Source organism: Nicotiana sylvestris, chromosome 12 (assembly GCF_000393655.2).
Source record: "Nicotiana sylvestris chromosome 12, ASM39365v2, whole genome shotgun sequence".
In the NCBI taxonomy this organism is placed as follows: Eukaryota; Viridiplantae; Streptophyta; class Magnoliopsida; order Solanales; family Solanaceae; genus Nicotiana; species Nicotiana sylvestris.
This window is the reverse complement of record NC_091068.1, coordinates 90,364,586-90,380,720: the sequence shown is the minus strand read 5'-3', so window position 1 is coordinate 90,380,720 and position 16,135 is coordinate 90,364,586.

The following is a 16,135-nucleotide window of genomic DNA, read 5'->3' as shown; positions in this document are numbered from 1 at the left end:
ACCTTGTTACATTGTTGAGCTGGCGATAATCCATACAAATCCTCCAACTGGTCATCGTTCTTGTAGGAATCAATTCATTCTTATCATTGGTAACCACCATCATGCCCCCTTCTTTGGGACACATTGAACTGGAGAGGTCTATGAACTATCGGAGATGGGGTAGACAACCCTGACATCCAACTACTTGATAATCTCCTTCTTGATAACTTCTTACATAGCCTCATTGAGTCTTCTTTGATGTTCAATGGATTATTTAGCACCATCCTCCAACATGATCTTATGCATGCAAAAGGTGGGGCTTATACCCTGAATATCTGCCACGGTCCACCCAATAGCCTTCTTCCTCTTTTGTAACACCACCAATGTGGAATCAACCTGCACGTTAGTCAAACAAGAGGAAAGAATAACTGGTAAAGTAGAATAAGAGCCATAAAATTCATACCGAAGGTATGGAGGAAATGGCTTCAAATCTAAAGTAGGTGGTTCTTCAGTAGAAGGCTTTGTAGGAGGAGTCTTCCTATTTTCAAGATGCAAAGATAATTTCCCGGGTGCATAGTTGTACAACCCTATATTCTTGTAAAGAGTTCAGGCATTCCATGGAACCATCCATCTTGTCATCATTAAAATTGAGCAAAATGACCTCCAACGTATTACCAACATTCATAGTAGCACTTGTATAATCAACAATAACATCATCCACTAAGTCCAAAAAAGAACACACTTCATTTCTATTTTGTTGCCGCATAGACTTACACACATGGAATACCACTTTTTAATGACCAACTCGGAAAGTGAGCTCTCCGGATTCTACATCACAAAGATCCTTACTCGTAGCAAGGAAAGTAACCCAAGAGTGAAGTTGATTACTCTATAATCAACTTCACAATCTACAATGACAAAGTCCGTCTGGAGAATGAATTTATCAACCTGGACCAAAACATATTCAATCACACCCAACGGCCTCTTCATGGTACGATTGGCCATTTGCAATATTATAGAAGTGGATATTGGTTTCCCAATCCCCAAAGTCTTGAAAATTGAATATGGCATCAAATTTATACTTGCCCCAAGATCACAAAGAGCTATATCAAACTCGGAACTTCCAATTGTATAAGGAATTGTGAAAGCACCAGGATCCTCCAACTTAGGAGCCATTGAATGAACAATCACACTCACTTGATGAGTGACTTTGATAGTCTCAAAATTCATCGACTACTTATTTGTCACTAGATCTTTCATAAGCTTTGCATAACAGGCCATTTGTTCCAAAGCTTCCACTAATGACACATTGATTTAAATACTCTTAATCATTTAAATGAACTTTTTGAGTTGATTCTCACCATTTCTCTTGGCAAGTCTTTGAGGGTATGGAGATGGAGACTTAGGCAATGGTGCCTTTTCCTTTTGCACCAGTTCTGGTATGTCAATGATGTTCTCCCTAGACGGGTTCACCTCATCTTGAGTCTCTTCCACACTATCATTAATATTAATTCGAACTTTCTCATTTGCTTGAAAAACATTTTTTGGGATCTCTTCTTCTTGTATCACTTGTTCATCATCGACATGTCGCCTTTCACTTGAGGTGGGTGCATTTCTGCCTCTTCCACTTCTTGTGATAACCGCCATATCATGCCTCGTATTGTTACCACCCTTTGGGTTCACCACCGTATCATTTGGTAGTGCACACTTAGGACGAGAATTTAGAGCTTGAGATATTTTCCCCATTTGAACTTCTGGATTTTGGATTGATGTGTTGTGTGAGGCAAGTTGGGCTTTCGAATCGGCATTCCTTTCAATCATTTGCTTGAAAATATTCTCAATATGTCCCTTTTCATTATTTGAAGAACTTGAACCATGAGCAGGATAAGAAGGTGGGTTGATCAGTTGTTTATATATTAGGGGCCTTTAAAAACCTGACCCCTGGTTGCCATGATTGTTACCCCAATCACCTTGGTTGTTGGTTCCATAATTTCCTTGGTCGTTTCCACTCCATTTTCTTTGATTGTTGTTATTATACCAATTCCCTTAATTATTAGAACTCCAATTGTCATGGTTGATTTGTGGTCGCCATTGTTGTTGGTTTGGGACTTGGAAGTTGTTTTCTTGCCTTTGAAATTTGTTCATATATTGCACTTCTTCCTCTTGCTCATTATAAGAATTATCTTGATCAAAACCGTCATCATCTTGCACATAGTTCTCCACTCGGGTTTGCATTTGTGGACCCTTGGTCCTCTTCTTGTTCACCAAAATATTAACTCCCTCCATAGCATGAACTTGATAGGGGCTTGCACTTGATTGAGTTGGTCCTTTGCTAGTTGAGTCATGGTAATGGTCAATTCGGTAATGGCTTTCCCATGGTCTTGCAATTCATTTTGGAGGTGGATCATATTCGGATCACCTTGTGGGACATTAGCCCGGGATTGCTAAGCCGATGACATCTTTGTTATCTCATCTAGAATGTCACACGCCTCCACATAAGGCGTGGTCATAAAGTTTCCACTAGCTTGTTGATTCACTACGCATTTTTTGGTTGTATTAATCCACGATAAAAGGTTTATTGCAACATGTTTTCCGTTGCATTTTTTTGGGACATTACTTAAACATTGTTCTATAGTGCTCCCCAATTTCGTGTAGTGGCTCATTCGACTCTTGTTTGAATGCCAAGATCTCATCTCGAAGTTTAGCCATGTGATCGGGAGAGAAAAACTTAGCAATGAACTTGGCTACCAACTCTTCCCAAGTGTGAATTGAATTCGGCAAACATTCAAACCAATGTAAAGCTTTCCCCGGTAGAGAGAAAGGGAAAAGCCTTAGCTTCAATGCATCCTTGAAAATATTCGTTTACTTGCTCCCCCAATATAGATCCACAAATCCCTTCAAATGTTTGTAAGCATTTTGGGTTGGGGCACCAGTGAAGAAACCCCGTTGCTCAAGTAAAGTGAGCATCACGTTGGTGATTTCAAAAGTTGCCTGCCCTAATACGGGGAGGGACTATTGCACAAGCATAACCTTCATTGGGCAATATCCGGTGTTGAGCCGCTTGTGGTGGATATGGTGGAGGTGGGGGTGGAACGGGTACGTTGTCTTGTGGTACCCGGCCTCTCTAATTAGCTTGTGGCACTTGAGGTACCTCGTCAAGTTGTTCCTCCTTGCCGTCCCAGTCCCCCAAAGGCAGATTTTTGAGCTTATTGTTTGCCATGTTTATACCTATAATTTCTTAAACAAGTTAGTAACACAGAACGGAAAGAAGATATTTTAAAAACACACTCAAATATATAGCTAACACTGTTAAGGCTCTCCGACAATGGCATCAAAAATTGATCCACTCTTAATCCACACTCAACAATGAGTGGAAGAGGTCGTTGGAAGAATGGTGCCTAACTATGAGTCGTGTTAGAGTGTACACTTGATGCGTGTAGAATAAATTAAATACACTTCCAAACAAGTTGGTTTTGAAAATTACTTCTATAAACTATACTATCAATGATTAACTAGAGAAATGAAACTAGAAATTGATTAATTGTTTTTGGTTGTTTTCAAAAAGGTTAAAGGCCTAGGGATGTAACTTTTGCCAAGGTGTTAGACTAATGGGTCAATTACGTTAACACTTATTTTAGTGATTGAGGTGTATTATAGATCTCAACTCTAAGTTACTCACTAGATATCTCTCGGTCATAGAGTGTTTTTGCCCAATTTGCCTTTTTCAAGACCAAATGGGTATCAAGCCAAATAGTTGATATGAGCTCAAGTCGGGCTTTCCCTATCTCTAGTTCAAATCCTTTAATTAGGCTAGTGAAATTCTTAACTAGCCCGATTTCTTGTTATCCAAGTTTTCCTAGACTAAGTCCCTCTTTCTTAAGTAAAGACCAAGTCAAAAAGGCATGAATCAATGTTTGCAACCATTAATTCTAAAATTAAAGCATGACCAAGGCTAAATAACAAACAACCAATCATAAACAAGCATCAAATTAATTACCTATAAGGTTTACACTAGGGTGGGTCACAACCCTAATAAATGTCTAGCTACTAATAGTAGAAATGGAAGAAAATAAAGAAGAAACAGAAGTTAAAGCCATAATTCGCTGACAAAAATTACCTTCGGGAGGTTCTGAGGCCGCAAAATTTGATGTGCGGTCCGCACTTTGCTGGAGTCTGCAGGTTGAGGAATTTTACAGACTCCCAAGTTGATCTTCGACTACACTTTAGCTTCTGCGGCCGCACAATTCCATGTGCGGTCCGCACTTCTGGTAAGGCTTCCATCTTGATCGTTTTGCACAGTTTCTGAACATTTTTGAATTCTTGTCAAAGCGACCATGTTCTGTGGTCGCACAAATTGTGTGCAGTCCACACTTCTCTTCAATCAACCTCTGATCTTCAACACTAGATTTGCGGTTGTCGAGAGAATTCTGCGGTCCGTGCTTTATTTTGCGGACCGCACTTTTGGTCTGATGCACCCTTTATTGCCGTATGAACTGGAGCACTCCTTTTTGAGTTAGATGTATTCATTATAGTCCAAATCTCCAACATTCCTACAATTTGTTCTATTTTTTTTAGTTTTGGGAACATAAATCTACACTTTCAGACTAAAACTAAAGTAAGAAGGTACTAATAAAGTGGTCAAAATCCACACTTATCAGTCACCATGTCATGCTATTCTAGATTGTCACGCTGTGATGTTGGTGATTCTAGGATTACCTCGGATTGAGTGGAGAGGTTCCCTGTACTATGTTTCTAGTAGAGTGATTTCATACTTGAAGGCTCAACGGATGGTTAAGAAGGGATGTTTGGCTTATTTAGCCTTTGTGAGGGATGTTAGTGCTGATACTCCAACCATTGAGACTGTTTCGGCAGTGAGAGACTTTTCAAATATGCTTCCTGCAGACCTACCGGGCAAGCCATCTGTAGGGATATTAATTTTGTGTCAGGAACTCAGCTCATATCTATTCCTCCGTATCGTATAGCGCCAGTAGAGTTGAAGAAATTGAAAGAACAACTTCATAATCTTCTTGATAAGGGATTTATTAGGCCTAGTGTGTCGCCATCGAGTGTACCAGTTCTGTTTATAAAGAAGAATGATGGTACTATATGGATGTGTATTGACTACAGGTAGTTGAACAAAGTTATAATTAACAAGTACCCACTACCGCATATTGATGACTTATTTGACCAGTTTCAGGGTGTTAGAGTGTTCTTCTAAGATTGATTTGTGGTCTGGGTATCACTAGTTGAAGATTCGGGATTTTGATATTCTGAATACGGCATTCAGGACCCTCTAATGTCACTAGGAGTTTCTTGTGATGTTTTTTGGGCTGACCAATGCCCCAATAGCCTTCATGCACCTGTTGAATAGTGTATTCCAGCCATATCTTGATTCTTTTATCATAGTATTCATTGATGATATACTGGTGTACTTACACAACCAGAAGGATCATGAGCAGCACTGGAAGGTTGTATTCTAGACGTTGAGCGAGAAGAAGCTATATGCTAAACTTTTCGAGTGTGAGTTTTGGATTGATTATGTAGTGTTATTGGGGCACACGGTGTCCGATGAGGGGATCAAGGTGGATTCGAAGAAGATTGAGGCAGTTTAGAGTGAGACCGTCTTCAGCTACTAAGATCCAGAGTTTTCTTGGTTTGGCCGGATGTTATTGTCGTTTTGTGGAGGGTTTCTCATCCGTTGCTACACCTTTGAATAGATAGACCTAGAAGGGTGACCCATTCAGATGGTTTGATGAGTGTGAGGAGAGCTTTCGAAAGCTCAAGGCGCCTTGACCACAACTCCAGTTTTAATTTTGTATTCAGCATCGGGTTCATATATGGTTTATTGTGATGCTTGTCAGAATTTTATGGGAGTGTCTTGATTCAGGAGGGTAGGGTGATTGTTTATGTTTCGCGCTAGTTGAAGCCCCATGAGAAGAACTGCATGTTCATGATTTAGAATTGGCAGCCATTGTTCATGCATTGAAGATTTGGAGGCATGATCTCTACGGCATGTCTTGTGAGGTATTTATAGATCATCAGAATCTACAACACTTGTTTTAGCAGAAGGATATAAATTTGAGGTAGCGGAGGTGGTTAGAGATATTAAAAGACTATGATATCACCATTTTGTATCATCCTAGGACGACCAATGTGGTGGCCGATGCCTTGAGTAGAAAGGCTGTGAGTATGGGTTAGGGTTGGGCATATATCGGGCAAAACCGATAACCCGAACCATTCATTATTTATTAGGTTATCAATATCGGGTTATTGGGTTAACGGTTCGGTGATGATTTAGAATTTTGTCACTATTGGGTTATCGGTTCGAGCCTCGGTTTGCCATTTTGTTAATGGGTTAATTGATAACCCAAAAGTATATACATATGCTAGAGCTTTCATTCTCTCCTATTCTTTCGCAGCCGCACACTTCAGTTGCTTCATCTTCATTCTTCATAGACCTTACTAGTTACTCCTAGCGTAAGTCTTTAGTCTTATACATTAGGCTTTTAATCTATAACAAAATTAATCTTCATATTGGTATTTTTAAGTGTTAATGATTCTTTATTTATGTTAATTTTCATTTCTTAATTTTATGGACTCACATTGTGCAGCCTATACCTACTACAAATTTCTCTTCGCACTTATCATTTCTCAATCGACAATCTTCGTCAGTTTCGGGTATATTTTTTAGCATTATTCTTCTGTACAGTATGCTGAACTTTGACAACATCACAACATTTTCTTGCCTTCTAGGTATTTTTCATTTCTTAGTATTGCCATGCATAGATCAAGGTTTTGCTCTATGGTTTCTTTTTTCAGGTTAGGCATTTGACAAACAACATCTAGTTGATCTTGCACTGTTAGTACTATATATTTGGACTTGTTAATTTTAATGTGAAATGCAACTACTTTGTATTATTATTGATGTATTTGGACAACTGTTGTTAAAACATTAGTACTATTTCTATTGTGGCCACTGGACATAATGCAAAAATGTGTAGTATGCTATATGTAAATTCTTTTCTTTTTTGCTTAACTCTAGTGAATTGTCTTCTCTTTTTTGCTTAGCTCTAGATTGAGTTATCTTATTGGGTAAACCGATAATCGAACAGATAATGATTGATAATCGATAAACTTGTAACCGATAACTGATATCTTATTGGTTCGGTTATCGGTTTATTAAATTTGTAAACCGATAATTGATATGCTAAATCAATAATATTGATAATCGAACCGACCGATGTCTACCCCTAGTATGGGTAGACTTGCATATATTCCAGTTGGTGAGAGACCTATAGCATCATATTTCAGGCTTTGGCCAACTGGTTCGTGAGGTTATATGTTTCCGAGCCTAGCCAGATTCTTGCTTGTGTGGGTTTTCGGTCTTTATTGTATGAGCACATCAAAGAGAATCGGTATGATGACCCACATTTTCTTATCCTTATGGACACGGTACAGCACGGTGATGCTAAAGAGGTTTCTATTAGAGATTATAGGGCATTATGGATGCAGGGTCCGATTTGTGTACCCAATGTGGATGGGTTGTGTGAGTTGATTCTTTAGGAGGCCCATAGTTTGTAGTATTCCATTCATCCGGGTGTCACCAAGATGTATCAGGACTTGAGGCAATACTATTAGTGGAGAAGAATGAAAAAAGATAGAGTGGAATATGTGGCTCGGTATTTGAAATTTTAGCAGTTAAAGTACGTGCATTAGAGGTCGGGGGGGTTACTTCAGAGACTTGAGATTCACGAGTGGAAATGGGAGTGTGTTACCATGGACTTCTTTAATGGGCTTCCATGGACTTTGAAGAAATTTGACGCAATTTGGGTGATTGTGGACCGGTTGACTAAGCCTGAACAATTTATTTCGGTTGTGACCACATACTCTTCAGAGCGGCTGGCTCAAATCTATTTCGGTGAGATTGTTCTTCTCCATTGTGTGCCAGTGTCCATTATTTTTTATCGAGGCAAATAGTTCACATCATAGTTTTTGGAGAGCAGTGTAGTGAGAGTTGGGCACATGGGTTGAGTTGAGTACAACATTCCACTCCCAGACAGACAGACATATAGTTTGAGTGAACCATTCAGATCTTGGAGAATATGCTTTGCGCATGTGTTATGGATTTCGGGGATACTTGGGGTCAGTTTCTACCTCTTGTATAGTTTGCCTACAACAAAGCCTCCATCGAGTATTCAGATGGATCCTTATGAGGCCTTATGGTAGGCAGTGTCGATCTCCAGTTGGTTGGTTTAAGCTAGGAGAGGCTAGGTTATTGGGCACTAATCTGGTTCGGGTATGCCTTGGAGAAAGTCAAGTTGATTCAGGATCAGCTTCGTACAACACAGTCTAGACAGAAGAGTTACGTAAAACGAAAGGTTCGTGATGTTGCATATAGGGTGGGAGAGAAAGTATTTCTCAGATTTTCGCCCATGAAGGGTGTGATGACTTTCGGGAAGAAGGGAAAGTTGAGCCCTCGGTATATTGGCCTTTTGAGGTGCTTGGGAGGATTGGAGAGGTAGCCTACAATCTTACATCGCCACCTAGTCTATCGGTATTCACCCAGTGTTTCATATTTCTATGCTTTGGAAGTATTATGGTGATCTTTCTCATGTTTTAGATTTCAACACAATTCAGTTAGATAGGAATATTGACTTATGATGTGGAGTCGATGGCCATATTGAATGGGCAGGTTCGAAAGTTGAGATCAAACAATATAACTTTAGTGAAGGTTCAGTGGAGAGGCCAGTCAGTCGAGGAGGCTAATTGGGAGACCGAGCAGGAGATGCGGAGCAGATAGCCATACCTATTTGAGACTCCAGTTATGATTCTAGACATGTTTAAGGAAGAACGTTTATTTAAGAATGGAAGAATATAATGACCCGGCCTTCTTTTTGTGTATTATAGCCTTGTTACCCTATTTATCGCTTCATCTATGTTCATTTGTAGTTATGTGACTTGTCGGGTTGGTTTGATTGGTTTCGGGAAAGTTTCGGAGTGAATTGGGACACTCAGTCCCAAAGTTGAAAGCTTAAGTTAAAAGAGTTTATCAGAGTTTGACTTTTATATAGACAATCTGGAATGGAGTTTTGATGGTCCCGATAGATTTTTATGGTAATTTTGGACTTAGGAGTGTGTTCGGATATTGATTTGGAGGTCCGTAGGTCATTGTGGCTTGAACGGAAAAAGTTAGAAAGTTGAAGGTTTGGAAGGTTGAGAGGTTTAACTGAAAGTTGACTTTGCTAATAACGGGCTCGAATTTTGGTTGCAGAAGTTGGAATATGTCCTTTGCGTCATTTATGACTTGTGTGCAAGATTTGAGGTCAGTTAGAGTTGGTTTAATATGATTCGGTGTTGGTTTTAGAAGTTGGAAGTTCATTAGTTTCAATAGGCTTGAATTGGGGTACGATTCGTGAATTGATGTTGTTTGATGTGATTTCAGGCTTCTACTAAGTTCATATCATTACTTAGGACTTGTTGGTATGTTTGGATGCAGTCCCGAGGCCTTGGATATGATTCAAATTGAAATAGGATTGAGTTTTGAACTTAAGGAATTGCTAAAGCTTAAGGCTTCTGGTGTCATCGCACCTGCGTGGATTTGGCCGTAGGTGCGAGATCGCAAAAGCGACCCTGGGGTTGCAGAAGAGGTTTTGGCTGAAGATGGGTAGATGTGCAGGTGAGAGGAAATATTCTGCACCTGCGAGATCATAGGTGCGGGCAGCTTGGCGCAAAAGCGGACTTGGTCAGGAGAGGTCGGAGTTGCATAAGCGGAGGTTCTCCGTAGGTGAGGACATGCAGGAGCGAAGGCAGGACAACAAAAAGAGTCATGCAGGTGCGCATGTGAGTTCCGCAGAAGTGGACCCTTTGACCGCAGAAGCGAAAAATTGGGGCGCGGGTGCGATATTGCCGGGCAAAATATTAAAATGAATTTTTTTCTCATTTTGGACTTGTGAAGCTCGGCTAAGGGCAAGTTTTGAGAGGTTTTTCACTATAATTGAAGAGTTAAAGTAAGATTCATCCCTTTTATTGATAAATATTGTTTACCCATACGCCTAGATTATGTGTGTTTGAGGTGAAATTTAGAAATTTTTGGACTATGTATTGGAGAGTGAGATTGGGGGATTTGAGGGTCAATCTGTGGTTGGAATTGGATGATTTTGGGATGGTTGGACTCGTAATTGAATGAGTGTTCAGATTTTGTGAATTTTTTCGAGTTTCGAGGTATGGTCTTGGGGTTAACATTCTGATTTTGATTAAAGAACCTAGCTTTATCTTTTGAAATTGTTTCATATAGCTATTATTGATGCAATTAAGTTGCTTTGGCTAGATTCGAGTCGCATAGAGGCCGATTCGCGTGACAAGGGTTTGTTGGAGCTTTTATTTGCGCACTTTGAGGTAAGCAAGATTTCTGAACTTGAAATTGAGTGTATTTCTCCCTAGAAAATGTGTTATTTGTGTTGTGTTGGAGTGATGCGCATGCTAGGTGACAGGCGTGTAGACGTGCACCGTGGTTATCATTATCCGGTTGATTCGTTTGTAATGTATTGTTATCAAGTCTTGGTCTATCCGTGAAATCCTTACTGGTTAGAGTAATTGAACTGTGATTCATGTTAGAAATCATGTTTAGGTTGTGTGCTTATACTGTTGTGACCTAGTGAGGTTATTTTTGTTGTTTTGAGTTATCTGCTTTAACTGCAACTATGTACTCAGTGACGATCCTTCATTTGCACATCATATCTCAATCTACGTGATCATTTACTATTACTTCACATGTTATTATTATTTGGGTGGAATAGTACGATATTGTGAGCCCTTGAGACTTGAGAGATTGATGACTAAGGTGGGCCTGAGAGTCGGGTTGTGACTGTTATTGTGGATCAGGTTGCATGCCGCAACAGGCTTATTGGCATATTTATTATTGTGGATCGAGTTGTACGCTACAACATACATTATAGGCTTTATATTAGCGCATGGGAAGGATCCGCCTTCCGAAGTCTGACATACCAGTAGTGAGCGCAAGCACAATGATATATATACACGTCCTTTGGTGAGGGGCATTGATGCTAGGCACCCGTACAGTATTGAATGATTGTGTGTGGATTGTGTGGGCATTTGGCAGACAAATTAAGTACTCTAAGAGTGCGAGTACCTGAGAATATCACGATAAGATCATACATTTGACATGCATATTTGACATATTGACATAGAGATATACCGTTCCTCATGCTAGCTATACATGACATGTTCTTATCAGTGTTGGGTTTAAATTGTGAACTTGAAAGCATCTCTAAATTTCATTACTATGAACGAGCTGATTTTGGAAATTTCTCTAAGTTAGTTATTGTCTTTGTCTCTATTATACCTGTGTTATCGTTATATTGGTTATGATTGTATCCTTCTGAGCTCGTCATTGTTTTTAGCCCAAGGTTAGGTCTATTACTTATTGAGTACATGGGGTCGGTTGTACTCATACTACACTCTTCACTTCGTGTGTAGATCTGGGTACCTCTGGACGATGTTATTGCTAGATCCATGCTAGTAGCTGCTCGGAGACTTTGAGATAGCTGCTATGACCCCGCAGACCTTGACTATTCTTTATTTTATTTTCTTTAGTAATGTTCTACTGCTCAGACAGTTGTAATAGAGTTTTGGTTTATGTTGATACTTAGTAATGCTCATGTCCTCGTTGTCACGAGACTTTAGGGTGGTTGTAGTAGAATTTTAGTTATTTATATCAGATATTTATGAGATTTTCTGTTGTTGAGTTTATTAAAATATGTTTTATTCAAATGTTTAGCTCTTATGTGAATTGTCGGCTTGCCTAGCAAATATGTGTTACCTTTTTTACATGTCTTTCTGTTGTATATATCTTTATCTCACAATCATTTTTTTCATTGATTTGATAGTTGTAGCAACTCCCACCGGCTGAGAGAGATTTTGTTGTTGGTTTTATTTTCGGTGAACCCTACAAACCTTCTTTGTTAATATCACTTGGCTGCCTATAGGATCAGACCTTTACTGATTAAAGGTAATAACTCTTAGGGGTAATTTAATGATTGGGAGCAGGAATAATAATCCTGGAATTAAATGTAAGATTAATTTATTTTGCTTTTGATTGAATTTTTAAATTTGGAAGTAGTCATCGCGAAATTAATTAATCCTACAAGTGAATATTATTTTATCCCAGATTGAGAGTGAGGATAATAATTTTGGGATTAATTAATCCCGATATAAACACTAAAATAACAAAGATGTCCTTCTCCAAAGCTCTTCCCCTAAAGTCTTTTAAACAATCCAAGGTTAAAATTAAAAATAAAGTTTATTCCAAATTATCTAGTACAAACCTGTATGTTTTATTTTTAGTCCAATAAACCAAACCTCTTTCAATAAAAATATATTTACTAAATAACCCCATCATTATTTATCCTCGTATTATAATCTCATCATTATAATCTTGGAATAACTTATTTTCCAGCCAAACGACCCCTTAGTAGCTTAGAATAATGATTTAGTTATATGATATATATTCATATACTCCCCTGTTTAAAGAAGAATGAATCTATTTTCTTTTTAGTTTTTTTTAAAAAATAATGATCCTTTTCTAAATTTGAAAATAATGTTAGCCTTGTTGGGGCCTTTCCTTTTCTGTTTTCCTTTGCTTTCTTTAAGAACCTTTTAAATTGTCTAGCCAGTAGTATCATGTCTTGTTATGACCCAAAATCCCAACCCAATGTGATAGTTCCTAACACACCGACTAGGCAAGCCAAAACATGATAACAAAGGCAACATAATATCGAAATTCATAGAAATAACATAACCTGAGGTCTCAATACAATAAATACTTCTAATACAATGTAAATCCCTCCAGAAATTGGAAAGTACGGAGTCATGAGCTACTACAACAGAATACAGTTCTGAGACTGAGCAATAAATACACTGTCTTAACTATAACAACAGTAAGAAAGGAAAAGACAAGTTCAACTGCGACCAACAATGCAACTCTACCTCGCCTCTAGTAGAAAGGCCGAAAGCAACCTACTGCTGATAACTGGTCTCCACACTTAGATCTACACAATTAAGTATAGAGTGTAGTATGAGTATAACCGACCCAATGTACTCAATAAGTATCGTAATAAACACTGGAAGGTAAAAGGAGCACAAAATGTTAATGATACTAGCTATCACCTATGTAGTTTCATCATAAATTCCCGTACAAAACAATATTGAAATCAACTCATCAAGTTTAGAGAGAAAACATCTGTGCGCGTGTGTGTGTACAGTTTCTCAAATACTCTACTTAGACAATATCATGGCATATAGAGGTGATATATAGTTAAATCAGAAAAATGATCAAGGAAATTGCAAGTAAAGATAAAATGCAAAATCCAACAAAACACTAGCCAGATTCCCTCAACTTTCCATATCCGTTCCAAACCACTTATTAGTATTCTCAATAACCGCGTGTACACCATTAAGAGTAAAACATGAGAGGGTGACCCTAGGGGGATGGATCCATATCCACATGCAAGCACGACCAATTGAACGTGCTGCCAGCCTAACATGATCACAAACTCAATATCATAACCCACCCGGCGTGGTCACATGCATAACAGTACAATCTTCCTGGAATGGTCACAGGCATAACAACACAATTCGTTCGACGTGGTCACAGTCACAATAACACAATCCGCCCGGCATGGTCACAGGCACAACAACACAACCCGCTTGGCGTGATCAAAGTCACCCAGTTGAATCACATCATACATGAGCAAATAAACAAGTATACATGTATGAAACGAGTGAAAAACAAATATCATGCTCCTGGACTAGTATAAATGAAATACTAAAGTATAAGTATGTGAAAGTAACTGTCATAGTTTAAACCGGCAAATTTCATCAAAGAATAATATTTATCAGTTCATTTGGGGATTAAACCCTTATCTAGCCTCAAACATGGCCCAAATAGTTCACAACAATGTCACAAATGTGCGAAGAATAATAGGTTAAGTTTTTAGCAGTCAAATTCTAGGATTATCAGAGCTCGAGCACAACTGAACATGAATAATTAATCCCAGTGACCGCACATAGGTTCATCCCCACACATGTGCGCAACCAATAGCACGTAGCTATCATTCAGGAAACTAGTGCATCAATTGAGTTCAAATAAGATACTTACCTCAAGCAAATCAAATCATTCCGCTAGCAAGCCCTTCCCACATGTATCGACCTTCAAAAGGATCGAATCTAGTCAAAAATAACATAATACTATCAACAAAAGCTATAGGAATTGATTCCAAATAATAAAGCTAAGATCTTTGACTAAAGTCAAAAAGTCAACCCAGGGCCCACATCTCAGAATCTAACAAAATTAACAAAATCCAAACACCCATTTAACCACGATTCCAACCATATCAAAATTACTCAATTTCGATCACAACTCAACCTTCAAATCCTCAAATTAAAGCCTATGAAGTTTCTACAATTTGTTTCAATTTATTCAACCCAATACACTAATTAAATAATAAAAATAATGATAGATTCATGTATATTAACCAAATCCGAGTTAGAATCACTTACCCCAATCAATTCCTTGAAAATCCCTCCAAGAATCGCCTCAATCTGAGCTTCCAAAGTCGAATTATGAAATATTACTCTAACCCTCACTTTTGAATCTTATATTCTGCCCAGGTGCTCCTCTTTGCGATCGAGGGAATTACTTCGCGATCGCGAAGCACAAATTCACAAGCTCCCAAATTAACTCTCCGCGAACGCAGAACTCCAAGCATGAACGTGATTCACAAACTCATCAACCTACGCGATCGTGGACCCTTCCACGCGATAGCGAAGAACAAATTGCGTGGACTCCCAGCCTCCTCCTTTCTTCTTCGCGGACGCGGCCCAACACACGCGTTTGCGATTCATAAAATGCCAAAGCTCCATGATCACGGACCTTTTCTGGTGATTGCATAGAACAATCTTTGACTAGTCGCCAAACAACTCTTCGTGATCGTGATATCCCACTTGCAATTGCGTATAAGGATACCAGCAACAGAAAATCAGCAGTTCTTCAAAGTTCCAAAATGCGCCGAACATGATTTGAATCACACTCAAGGCCCTGGGGACCTCAACCAAATATACCAACAAGTCCCGAAACATCATACGACCTTTCTCAAAGCCTCAAATCACATCAAACAACACTAAAACCATTAATCGCACATCGATTCAAGCCTAATGAATTTCTGAACTTCTAACTTCCAAAACTTATGCCAAAACATACCAAATCAACTCCGATTGACCTTGAATTTTTTGTACAAGTCATAAATAACACAACGGACCTATTCCAACTTCTAGAACCAAAATTTGAGTCTGGTAACCACAAAGTCAACTCTCGGTCAAACTCTCAACTCTCCAAACTTCAACTTTTCCAATTTTCGCAAGTTCAAGCCAAAATTATCTACGGACCTCCAAATCATTATCCGGACACACTCCTAAGTCCAAAATCATCATATGAAGCTATCAGAACAAAACTCCATTTCAGAGTCATTTACGCACAAGTCAACATCTGGTCAACTCTTTTAGCTTAGACTTAGAACCTTGGGACTAAGTGTCCCAATCCATTCCGAAACATCCCTGGAACCGAACCAACCACCCCGACAAGTTATGTAAAAACAAACAAACACAGAATAGGTGATTAGTGGGGAACAGGGCTATAATACTCAAAACAACTGGCGGGGTCGTTACATTCTTCCCCTCTTAAATATATGTTCATCCTCGAACAGGTCTAGAATCATACCTGAAGTCTCAAATAGGCATGGATATCTACTTTGCATCTCCCCCTCGGTCTCCCAAGTAGTCTCCTCGACTGGCTGACCTCTCCACTGCACCTTCACTGAAGCTATGTCCTTTGACCTCATCTTTCGAACATGCCGATCCAAACTAGACACCGGCTCCACATCATAAGTCAAATCCCCATCTAACTGAATCGTGTTGAAGTTCAAAACATGAGACAGATCGCTGAAATACTTCCGTAGCATGGAAACATGAAACACTAGATGAACACTCGATAGACTAGGCGGCAATACAAGCTTGTAAGCCACCTCTCCAATCCTCTCAAGCACCTCAAAAGGCCCAATATATCAAGGGCTCAACTTTCTCT